The 13,466-nt window shown below is 35.2% G+C and overlaps 1 non-coding gene across 1 annotated transcript; it reads right to left on the reverse strand.

Moving 5' to 3' along the window:
• Positions 1 to 954: 954 nt before the first annotated feature.
• Positions 955 to 1,091, reverse strand: LOC123860583 (U4 spliceosomal RNA). The gene has a single exon (XR_006794716.1). It is a non-coding gene; the product is annotated as a U4 spliceosomal RNA (small nuclear RNA).
• Positions 1,092 to 13,466: the final 12,375 nt, after the last annotated feature.

The following is a 13,466-nucleotide window of genomic DNA, read 5'->3' on the forward strand; positions in this document are numbered from 1 at the left end:
ACTCGTAGAAATAAGAATATCAATAATAATACTGTGACTTTTATTCATCCCTTGATCGGAAGTCTGCAAAGCACACAATAAGATATCAGGAAAGAAATAAAATAAATACATATTATAAAGGAAGAAAAAACATTCATAGTTATTGAATGATGATATGATAGTCAAGATTGAAATTGCAGAAGAATCTTTATGTCAGTTACTAGAATTAATAAGAGGATTAGCAAGATGGCTCAATATAAAATCAATATACAAATATATTAAATTGTATTCAACAGCAACAATATATTAGACAATATATTTCAAATATAAAATACTCTATTTAATATCAAACTGTTAAAGTGCCTAGAAATAAATCCAACAAAAAAATGCAAGCTTGTGATATAAATCTAATTAAATTGAAATATAGCCAATGTTTATGACTGAAAGACTCAATGCCATAAAAATATATTTTCTTTAAGTTGAATGATATTCCAACCAAAACTCCAACATAAAATTTTATGGAATTTAACAAGCTGAATCTAAAATTTGCATGGAAGATTGAATGACCAAATATAGTTTAGACAATTCTGAGAGAGAAGATCAAAGTAGATAGAATGACGATAAAAAATATTAAGATCTAATATAAAGCTAAGATATTAAGACAGTGTAGTGACAAAGTGCTAAACAAATATTCAAATGGAACAGAACAGAGATATCAGAACAGACGTGTGCATATATGGAAATTTGATTTATGACAATATAGACATTATAGATCACAGTGGAAAGAATATTTTTTAAATTTATTTTAAATAATTTATCCTAAGATAATTGGCTACCCATAAAAAAGTGAAATTGAATCCATAATTCATATATGTACAAAAATCAATTCTAGGTAGATTAAAAACTTAAATGTGATTAGCAAACTATACAAATGTTAAAAGACAGAGAATTAATATCTACAAATCATTAAAAAAAAGACAAACAACTCAGTAAAAAATTGGGCAAAAGAATGAACAGACATTTCACAGAGGGGAAAACACAACAGATTCTTTTAGCAATAGTTGCGCCTCGGATAAACCTCATTGGCTACGATACTGCCACTGCGCAAAGTGAACAGGTTCTTAATCATATGAAAATATGTTCCACCTGGTATCAAGCAAGAAAATTCAAATTAAAACCATCTTGAGGGCGCCTGGCTGGCTCAGTTGGTTAAGCGACTGCCTTCGGCTCAGGTCTTGATCCTGGAGTCCCTGGATCGAGTCCTACATCAGGCTCCCTGCTCAGCAGGGAGTCTGCTTCTCCCTCTGACCCTCCCCCCTCGCATGTGCTCTCTCTCTCTCTCATTCTCTCTCTCAAATAAATAAATAAAATCTTTTTAAAAAAAAAACCATCTTGATATCTTTTCACATATACGAGATTGGGGGAAAAAACTGAAATGGACAATGCTGATATTGGCTAGAATGTGAGTTGACTGGAATGCTCATTTATCCAGGAGATGTGTATAATTGCACAACCATTTGGAAACAGTTTGGCATCACCTACTAAAGCTGGACATTTGTGTATTCTCATCATCAGTATACTCTCTGTTATATGCCGTAAAGAAAATCTTGTTTGAATCCATGGCAACTTTTTTTCTAAGTTTATGGAAGGCTTCATTTAATATAACAAAACTTTTAGAATAGTTAAAATGTTGAGCAAGCATAAAATAGATATATGCATCAGAAATATCATAAAATGGAATATTATATACTAGTACAAAATTAAATTTCAGCTATATACATCTAGGTAGACTAAAGAAAAATTTATGAACCAATTGGAATATGCTTCCATTTATATCCATTTCAACCTAGACAAAACTGAACTTTATATTATTTAGTGTTTAATACAAATGTAAAAAAAAAAAAGTAAAAACAAGAGGATGATCAAAATGATATTCAGAAAAGAGAATAAACTTGTTAGTAAAGAGGTGTTAGATTAAGGGATTCTAATTGACTAGTTATATTCTGTTTCTTTGGCTATGTGGTAGCTAAAAGGAAATTTATTTCTTTTTCTTTTAACTGTAATAGACACATGTTTTATATGCTGTCATATGTATATTTCATAATAAAGAATAACAAGATGTGATCCAAATTTAGTCTACTCCTACATTAATATAACACATAGTTATTGAATGCCTTTAATCTGGCATTTTATTGATGTTAAATTGAATAGATAATTCTGTTTTTTTCAAAAAGCTAAATATCTAGTATAGCTATAGACAAGCACACCAGAAATAACATTACAGTATTATCACAAGTTCCATGATAAACCTGTGCACAGAGAAAAGACAGTTAAACTGGTCTGGAGTTTGGAGCTTTCGTAGAAGACTTCTTATAGATGTGACAGCTGAGCTGAGCATTGAAAAATGCATGAAAAGATTTTAACCAAGAGAACAGTCCCAAGAAATGCATTCCAGGAAGAGCCAAACGTATGTGAGGAGGCAAACATCCTAGAGAAAGCAGGCTTTTTAAAGAGCTTAATAAAAGTGGTAATTTGTTGGCAATCACCATCTGATTGCCTAAGTCTTTTGGAAGGAAAAACTATTACATTCTTGAGGGGCAAAAAAAAAAAAAAAAAGAATAGTCTTAGAAGCTGTCGGACAGAATCTAGCCCTTTTCCAGCGTGGTGGCATGGTATATTCCTGTTGACGCAACACTTAAACAGGAAGCTACCAAAGGAATCAAAATTTTATAATTCATTTTTTAGCTTGATGTTATACCAACAGAGTGGGTCTGGAAAGTTGATTAGGCAAGAAACTTATGTTTTAAATTAAAACTGGTTAAACATCTTGAAAAGATAAAAGAATTTAAAAAATTCTCTTCTACTGTCTTATCAGAGAAGTAGAGCTACTCAATAAAATAGAGGAAATTATATATTAAAAATAAAAACAAAAACAAGCATTGGAGGGTTCAGAGAAGGCTACCATAAATCAGAAATAGGTTCACAAGGAAGGCAAGAAGCTAAATTAAGAAATGTATTCATCTTAACTCTAACACATCCAACTCAAAGCATGGTGATTAAAATATTGAATATCTTAAAATGGGAGAGGGAGCTTACAAAAATTGGCAAAAGAACTGAGAAAAGTTTATCCTAGAGAAGGACAGACTCAAGAGTGAAGAAAACTGGTCTCCAGTCCATCAGTCTTGGATAATTACAGTGAAGTAAATTTTGGAGTAATATGAGGAAGAACTTTCTGACTATCAGATAGCCTAAATAGATGGTGCCTGGGTGGGGCAGTTGGTTGAGTGCCTGACTCTTGGTTTTGGCTCAGGTCGTGAACTCAGGGGTTGTGAGGTTGAGCCCTGCATCGGGCTCTATGCTCAGCACAGTCTGCTTCAGATTCTCTATCTCTCTGCCCCTCCAGTTCATGTTTTTTCTCTCTCTCTCTCAAATAAATAAATAAATCTTTAAAACAAACAAACAAACAAACAAAACAACAACAAGAAAAAAAAAACAAGAATAGCCTAAATAGGAAATGAGTTTGAGTTTTCTTGGTGTGGTGAGATCTCTATCTCTAAGATTATCTTAGTAGAAACTAGATAGTTAATAGGCAGAAGTGATAATAGAGGTGTTATCAGAGGCAATGAATATTACAGTCTCTTCTAAACTATGGACTTTATCTTTTTGAGTACTGCTTTTCATGTTTTCTTTCCATATTTTTATTGTATCCATTTGTAACAGTGTTTCATGACAGAGAACTTTAAATAATGCCATTTCTGAAATGAATAAATGGTTGTATATAGAATTTTACAGAAATAGAAATACACAAATGAGCACAAGTTGTCTCTTAACTCACATGAAGTTTATAATTTGAATAGTAAAGTGTGATAAGACATGAAATACCTTTTGAGATATTCTTAATAATAAATTGTCTCAAAACTAAATTGCTATAAAAGCCATGAAGTAATTTTAGTCCTTGCCCAGGCCAGTAGCAGGAAAATGGTCCAGGTCACTGCTACTTCTGAATTCCTAGACCTAGCTGTAACTTTCCCACGTGGTAAGAATGTTGTATGAGGACACGCAAACCCTGTTGCTCAGGATTCCAGAAAAGTACAGAAAAAAATACCCTAAAAATATAGACTGTCTATGCAATTTATTTGTGATTATTGCAGAAAACACCAGGTTCGCGTGCATCAGTTGATGGGAGCCTACAAATGATAGTTACTACATAAAAGACCTTCACAACAGCAAATTGCACTTAAAATAAACCCAATACATTCTTCTGAGTCTTTAGATGACTTCAAATAGTTCAAAAAGTCAGTGAGAGTGTGCAGATTTAGTACATCACAGTGAAAAATCATGATCTAAAAATCCAACAACCCTGAAGCCAAGTATGTTTTTGCTTTCCTCTACAGAAACCAAAAATCATTCAAATCATTCATGTCCTGCATGAATTCAAGCTATAAGATGAGAAGAGTTATCCATGATTTCCAAGCCTAGGTGGTGTATTTCCTACTTGTTCTCCATCTTCAATTAAGCAGTGTTTGTTGATTTATATTCTGTCGGAAATGTTATATAAATTTGATTAAAGGGTCTCCTAAAATTTCTCTTTTAAAACCATTGGACAAGATGATCTTTATGATCCCATACAGCTCTAAATTCCATGAGATCATAAACTGTGCCTGTCTTTCACACCTCCCATTCTCACCTCTCAGAATTGCCTAACAGTACTTAAGAAATATTACTGTATAGATGAATGAATAAATAAAAGGTGAATTAATATAATTCATAGTGCTAGAGTTAAGTCCGGTAAGGCATATACAGAGCATTACCAAGAAGTATCTTTTAAATGTTTTGTTATAAACACAAGTTCATTCATTTATCAAAACTGTATCAAGTACTTTACGGTGTGCAAGTGCTATTCTGCAAGGGTGGAATACATCAGCAAACAAAGTACAAAAGCACAGACAATAAATAACAGACAAATAAATGCGTAGCTTGTAGAAGGTGATGGCCACTATAAAAATTAATCAGTAAAATGTGGAACAATGTGTAAAAGGGGCTCAAGAGGGCCCAGGCTGAGGAGGTGGTAGGTTTTAGCAATAAATAGCATGAGCTTGGAAGACTTCATTGAGAAAGTGACATATGATCAAGGATCTGAAGATGATAACCAAATCAGCCATGGAGAATACCTGGCAGAAAAGAATTCTAGGCAGAAGAAATAGCTGGTGTAATGTCTCTAAGACAGGTGCACACATGAGATACACAAAGAACAGGAGATAGGACAATGTTTCTAGACTGGGGAGAGTAAATACAGGATAGTAGAAGATACAATTTTCTTAGTCGGCTTAAGCTGCCACAAGAGAAATGTACTGTGGCTTAAACAACAGAAATGTACTTCTGACCATTCTGAAAGCCAGAAATCCCCAATCAAGGTCCAGCAGAGATGGTTTCTTATGAGAGCCCTCTTCCTGACTTAAAAATGGCCAGCTTCTCACTGTATGCTCACATGACCTTTCCTTGTTGAGTGCATGCATAGAGAAAGAGAAAGATCTCTCTCTTCCTCTTCTTATAAAAGCCTCCATTCCCAGGACCCCACCCTGATGATCTCATTTTACCTTAACTACCATCTTAAGTCCTATCTCCAAATATAGTCACCTTGGGGGTTAAAGCTTCAATATGCGAATCGGGATTGGGGGGTGATCTCCATAGCACAGATCAACAAGATAAAGTTTGGGGGCAGAGCATATCATATAGGGCCTTGTAGACCATGATAAAGACATGGGCTGAATATCTGTGGAATTTTCTATGCAAGGGAGTTTTATAATCTGTGTTCTGTCAAGCCATAGAATTTTTTCTTCCCATTATTTTTGCCTTTTTACTTAAGGGCTGAAATGGCAAGAGACAAAAGCTAAGAAGATACTCAAACTTGAGTCTCAAATGTCAACTTTGAATACTGGTTTTGAATATAATTGGAATAATTTGCCTGAACTTATTAATTGAATTCTATATCACAAACCTTGGAATTAAAGCCCTTTAATTTAACATGCAAATCTATGCAGAAGCATGCAAAACAGTATTCATAAAGCAACTGAAACATATCTTCAGACTTTACTATAGGGGTCAAATAAAGGAGGTGGCAGGGAACACAAATTCTTTAAGGAGAGTTTTTGTATGACCTAGTATGCCAAAACATACAGTGGATGTATACTGGTAAACTGACCAGTTAAGCCAAAAATGAGGTGAGACACTGTTCAATTTAATTACATAAATTCCTACTGCATGCTTACAATGTATACTAATGGTCTAATAGGTAATGTACAAATAGGTCATGTAATTGTCACCAAGGATCAACTATTGAGCACATATATGCCAGGAAATTTTGGCAGGCATCCTGCCATTTAACTAGGAAGTTCCCTGTCTACTAAAAGAATCTAATTCAATTTTGTTCAATGTCATTAAGAAAAAAATAAATGTAAAGTATAGGAAGTAGTTACTGTTACACCTCAGAATTATTATCAAAGCTGAGTTAATTGTAAAAATTTTATAAGCATGTATTATTTTAAATCTTATAACAATAATAATAATAATAGTAATAATATCACCATCAACAGTGACTCACAATGTTTTATTCCTAAACCAGTTTTCTTTATGTGACAGAGTAACAGAACCTCCCCGCCAGTGTCCCCCCACCTCCCACACACACACTGCAAATCTATAAGAAGGAAAAAGGGAAGAAATTGCACTCATTTGTATATCAGTCCAAGCAGGACCTGAGAGATCAACTGTTTAATCTTCTCATTTTACAGATGAGGAAAGAGACCCAGAGAGGTTAAATAGTGAAATGTGAAATTGAGATGATTTGCTCTCACACAGATTGAATGGCTTTATCCCTATACTACCCACTCAGCTCCACATTTGGTCAAACAAATAAATGAATAATTTTTTTTTTTAAAGATTTTTTTTATTTATTTGACAGTGAGAGAGGGAACATAAGCAGTGGGAGTGGGAAAGGGAGGAGCAGGCTTCCCGCGGAGCAGGGAGCCCGATGCGGGGCTCGATCCCAGGACCCTGGGATCATGACCCAAGCTGAAGGCAGACGCTTAACGACTGAGCCACCCAGGCGCCCCTAAATGAATAATTTTTTAAATGATTTCTGCACCATAAGACTGACTAAAATATACAATTCGCTGTAAGCTTTACCAATCAAGCACAGATTTCAACCCTTAAAAAGAGGAATAACATTTTCTCACGATGATCAGACTACAAAATTTCTCTCATTTATGTGTGTTCGCTAGGTCTACAAGCTATTTTATTGGTATTTTTGTTAAAGCTCACCCAAGAAAAGCTGTTTAGCCTTCCATCCTATTTCAGACACATCCAGCAAATCAGTTTTCAAACACTAAAGGAAGAGAGACATCCAAACAAAAAATTAGCTTCCATGCATAGATTTCTCTAAATGAGGAATTTCACACAAGCTGAATCTGTGCTCTTTATCTACACTAAACCATATTACAAAAAGAATGCCTTAAGAACAAAAACGTAAGGTCACAAAAGACCTTTGTTATGACCCCATGCACCCAAGGGTCATTGCTCTATTGCAATCAGTGCTTATTGTTACAGTAATAAGGTTGTGACTTCTGTAACACTGTCATGAGTTATAACCCTGAAAGCATTATGAAGCAAAGAAACCAGCAAAGCTGACCCAACAAAGACGGATATAAAATTAGCACTGGACTAGAGATAACTTTATGCCAGTTGCTAAGGGCAACGTACAACTGATGGATAATGTAATAACACACATTAAGCCACACTTACACTAAGTAAGTTCACAACATCATTAATATCCGTAGCAGCAGGGGCACCAAGCTGACTGAGGTAAGCAAAGGTGTTGATGATGACTATACCTTAGGGAAAGGCCTAACCACTTAATGACCTGATAGGATGCATAACAGGAGGGGGGAAAAGGACACTGTGCTCTCGGCTTCATTTGTCCTTGCTTTTAACTTAAAGAGCCCCTGGAAGTCTGTTCCTCTCCACTGCTGCCACATTTTACATGTCCCTCCTACTGAAGATAAGGGATGTATCTTTCTTTTTATAATCTTATGGACATACATCATCCAGTCTCTTAGTTTCTAGTGTGTTCCAACTGCTCTTCCCCACACATAGGCTGTTTCTCTGGTATACTTATTATTTTTCTCTTTATCTCTTTTTTATTTTATCTCTTTTTCAGAAAGGTTGAAAACTAGCTTCTGTGAAACACACCCCTGCCTGTCTTCTGCTCTACATCAGAATGGGGTTGGGTGTGTGGATGAGGAGAAGAAAAGAAAATAGAGTGTGTGTGGATCTTGTACAAGCATGAAGGCTATCTCTAGACAAAATCATGAAGGCAGAAACAGAATCTGGCAACCACCACCTCCTTAAATTCATCACTCCCTGTTCCGAGGTTTCCAGCCATGTGGTTAACTAGACCATTTAGTATGGTGTGCCAAATGTGGATCCTTCTTTGTCCTTCTTCCCAATGAATGCCCTCACCATCATCCCCTTAGGAGCCAGTTGATTTAATAACTTGATAGCTGTTGCTAATTAATTTGAGTCATTTTCTGATAGAAAATGCCTTAACTGGAAGGAGTGAATTAACCACAGCAACTTTAGACATTATGACTGAATATCTGAAATCTGGAGCAGAGATGGCTTGAACATGGGATATTCTAGCTTCCTTAAATAATACCCTCTAGCAGTCAGCAGTTCTATGTTCAGTAGGATGGACTTGACATATATGAAAGCCAGGGACAGAGGATGTTAGAACTTTTCAAGGACCTTAGAGATTACCTAGTCAACCACTCCTGCTTTGCATTTGAGAATTTAAGTAGCTTGTCCAAAATCAGATAGCAGTGATTGTAACCACAGCGGTCCTAGAGGGCCCTTAACAAATAATAACCTCAGAATCAGGTGAGCATTTTGAGATCTGTTGATGAAAAACATAGGCTCTGGATGTCAGATTGCCTATGTTTGAATCCTGGGTCCAGCATTTCCTAAGGCTCTCTAACTCTGGGCAAATTACTTAACTTCCATGTACCTTTTTCCTCACCTGCAAAATTGGATTAATAAAATGATGTACTTCACTGGGCCACTGGAATGGCTATGAGGACTTAATAAAATAATAAATGTAAAACACTTAGCCTGGAACATGGTAAGTGCTCAATAAATTTTAGTCGTTATTAAAGAAATGGCTGAAAAGTCAACAGGGGTGGTCTGTACTTAGTGTTGTCTTCTTATCTCCTTTTATCTTGCCTCTAAGTCTTCCTTCTTCTTCTTTCTCTCCAAATTCATTGCTCTCTTCCAAGAATGCCTCAGTAAGGCCAAGATGTAGTTCGTGTTGTAAATGCAATTCCTAAAACAATTCTAGACACATAGGAGGTACGTGATAAATACTGGTAGAATAAATGTATACCAGATCTGAAATCTGCACTATCTCCAATAACAGATACAGCTGTGTTAAAATTTTTCAGAAAGGACAATGCCTCTTTCTTTCTTTTTTATTCTTTTGCTGTGACAATTTATTCCTAAGATATTTTTGGAAATCTGCCTTCCCCTCTATAATCTCCAATGACTAGGGCTAAATCACCTTTACACTTCCCAAGAAACTGGAACCCAAACTGCTCTGTGCTTATAGCCTATAGGAAGGTGTGGCCATGCTTCAGGTTTGCTGCACAAAGCACACTGCTTTGTCATCTGCAGAAACTAATATTGTTGCTGAATTGAGTCAAAATCATTGTAAGCCTAAAGATCAGAATTGGAGTCTCAAGTTTACTATTAAACATCTGTGTAATCTTGGACAATTTATAGTCTCTCTGGGTCTTAATTTCTATCTCTATAAAAGTGAAAAATTAGATTAAATGATTTATTTCTTTTTTTAAGATTTATTTATTCATTTTAGAAAGATAGAGGGTGAGAGAGAGAGAGCATGGGGCAGGGAGGGGAGAGAGAATCTTAAGCAGACTCCACACTGAGCACGGAGCTCAACATGGGGCTTGATCTCACAACCCCAAGATCACGACCTAAGCCAAAACTAAGAGTCGGATGCTTAACTGACTGCACCACTCAGGCGTCCCAGATGATTTATTTCTAAGATCTTTTTTCATTCTAAGGACCCTAGGCTATTTAACTAGGAAATACAGTTGCTTTGTAACTAACAAGCTTTTCTAAGTGTATGTTTGATATCCTGGAATTCCACTTTAACAGCATTTACTCTGAAATCTATGGAACCTCATGGTCTTTTTCCAGTTACAGTTTTGGAGGGACCACACTATTGTATCTTAAGAGACTTCGGCTCCCAATTCACTTCCACCTTAGAGTCAGAGTTACACTAACCGGAAGTTCTAGTTATAGGCCACACATTAACAAGGTTTACAAGCGACAAGAAACATTGCAAAGAAAATATTTCTGACATGATTTCATGCTCAGGAGCACAGCAGTTTTGTGGTTCCTATCCATTGGAGACATCTTACTGAGTATTGAGGACATAAGTTTGCATATCGTGAATGCTATTCATGAGGTAAGAACCTACCTGGCCGATTCCTTTATTCTTCTTTATTACACTCTGGCTCAAGTAAATTCTTAGTATGACCTAGAGGAAACTCACTTTCTATTCTCTCTGTACCTCAGTTTCCTCAACTATAAAATGATAATAACGATATCTATTTTATTGATTTGTTGGAAGGGTCAAGAGAAAATAAAACTGTAAATTCACTGTGTTAAACCCATTCTATAAAATGTTAAGTATTTTATGAGTTTTGAGCACTCAGTTATTCCCTCAAGTTTCTTTCTGTTCCAGTTTTACTCCTGCAACAAAATCCTAGGATCTTTAAACATAGGGATCACATTATTTACTATAGTGAAGCAAGCACTGAAAGAAGTAGCAGAAAACCTAGTACCACTCTGAACTGACAGTAGTCACTCTAATATGAGGCCTATAACCTTAAATGAGTATTTAGATTTTCTGAGACTTGTGTTTCAAAAAAAAAAAATCTGTAAAATAATGATACAATTCTGTCTAGTATGACGATCACAAGCGATAACGTAAGTGAAATATTTTTAGCTGTAAATACCTTCTCGAATAAAATACCTAATTTTTGTTCTAAGACCTCAATGTTTAGTTCTGGGCACACATTAAGCACTAAATAAGAATGTGGCAATACAGACAATCGGAGTGGGAAAGAACCACAGGGACTAACTAATTCATTTTTCTTTTCAAGCGCAGAAATTCACTGATAAATTAATTTCAGCTTTCAAGGGTCATACTAAAACTTATACGTTAACATGTCGACTGATAGTGTACTTTGTTCTTCCAGAAATGTCCAGGGGTCTGGATCCACTTATGATGATACAAGAGTAGATAATCTACACAAGTTCCCTAAACCACAAGAAAAGTGAAATGATGGTGCGTTGACCTAAAATGATTTCTGTATGTAAAATAAGAAATTTTTATTTAAAAAAAAAATGAAAGATATGATGGCACTAACACAACTCATGGAAGGAGAATAAATGGGCACTATGGGAATTTTGTCACATAATAGAAAACTCTTTGATATACAGATGATCATAATGAGACAATCCATCAAATCAGTTTGGGCACTGATTCTCTCATCACCTGTATGAGCTCCACTGTAAATTAATTTAACTCTCATTTTATAAATTTCAGTCTTAGGACTGTTCAAAGCACTGAACCTGACTTTGTCTAAAAGAACTGCTTCTTCCAGTACCTATAATGTCTCTAATCAATCTGTTAATGGAGGCACCTCAGACTTTTAGTTTCAGCCAATTACTTATGAGAAGTTGGTGCACTGCCTCACTTAAGACAGCATAATAGTACTGGGGCAGATAATTTAAATCTAGAGCTTCTTAAGCCAGCTGCTTCATTAAGAGGTAAGCCAGTAACTGATATTTTTAATTTAACATTCGTTTCTAGAGATCTCCTATCAATCGGGATGTGTGCCACGGTAATACCCTCATAAAGGAAGAAGTCAAAACAGGCTTGAAACTGTGTAGTGGAGAAATAAAAGAAATAGATCTGGAGTTATTTTTCAGGATCCAAATGATTCACTTGGTAGTTACCAAATACCAACCCTAAATTCAAATGCTTTGAAATAGGAGGGATTAAGAGATTGTAAAAAGGATGTGGGGGTTATGGAAATTCAAATCAGCAGCAAAAAGAGGGGGAAATGGCTCCAAATAGGGCAATCTCTGAAGGTTAGAAAGATAATGAAAAATCAGATGGTATTTCTCTATATGAGTTTACCATCTGGTTTTTAGATGACTCACACATTAAAAGTTCATGCTGGACACCTTAGCTGATCCAGACGGAGATAAGACAGAGGAAGAGGAAACAATTAGTTAATACAAGATGGAATGCATTAATGTGCTCAGATACACATAAACAGAATGCGTACAATCACAGTTCAGAGAAGAAAGAGCATAGTATGGGTAGGTCTTCAAAAAAGACTGGCTAAAAGATTTTTCATCATGGTTAATTGGTTGCATAAAATATGATTTCTGGTATATATATATATATTTTTAAAGATTTTATTTATTTTTTTTAGAGAGCGAGCGAGAGAGAAACAGCATGAGAGGGGAGAGGGTCAGAGGGAGAAGCAGGCTCCCCGCTGAGCCGGGAGCCCGATGTGGGACTCGATCCCAGGACCCTGGGATCATGACCTGAGCCAAAGGCAGATGCTTAACCATCTGAGCCACCCAGGTGCCCAGATTTTTGGTATATTTTAAGAGTGAACATTTTTAAAATAAAACAGCTAGATAATTTGTTAAAAGGTATCTGGAAGAACCTAAATATCATATCAATCTGATACCAAACAAATCCATTTGAAAAGTTGCTAAGTAAGATTTCCTCTGAATCAGAAATTTTATACTATATCTTCTACCTCTTGGATTCATATTCCGTTTCAATTACCATATACAATCATATCTTAATGTAACACATTCTGTGCTCATCTTCCTTGTCACAAAATGTAAATGAAAATGTAAATTGAAATGTTTTTATTAAATTTCCTTTGACTCCAACTTAGACTTAATAGTACACAATCGCTTTGGCTTAATATTATTCAATTTGAGTTATTTATTAAATATAAAAAGTAAACTACTAGAAATTATTTCTTAATGAATTGGGTAGATTATCATTTTTAATTAGTTCATGTATCATAAAAGAATACAAATTATTTGTAAAATGATAATGGAATCAATAACAATTCTATTCCTATTTTTTTGTTTGCTTTCAAAATGTATCTGCTGAGAAAATGTGTTCCTAGAAATAAGGAGATGTGAATAGGAGGAGTTTTATTTTAGCAATACTACTCAATTCTTTGAACATTTTCTGAGGTACATATAAATAATCACGTTGTGATCTATCATTTTTAATGATCTATTAGCTGACAATTCAATTAGATTTTTCCTCTATTTTGTTGAATGCCACAAATGGTTCCATAAATGCTATT

Source organism: Mirounga angustirostris, unplaced genomic scaffold, assembly GCF_029215605.1.
Source record: "Mirounga angustirostris isolate CCGP_5_RB_7025 unplaced genomic scaffold, mMirAng1.0.hap1 SCAF_4, whole genome shotgun sequence".
NCBI classification, from domain to species: domain Eukaryota; kingdom Metazoa; phylum Chordata; class Mammalia; order Carnivora; family Phocidae; genus Mirounga; species Mirounga angustirostris.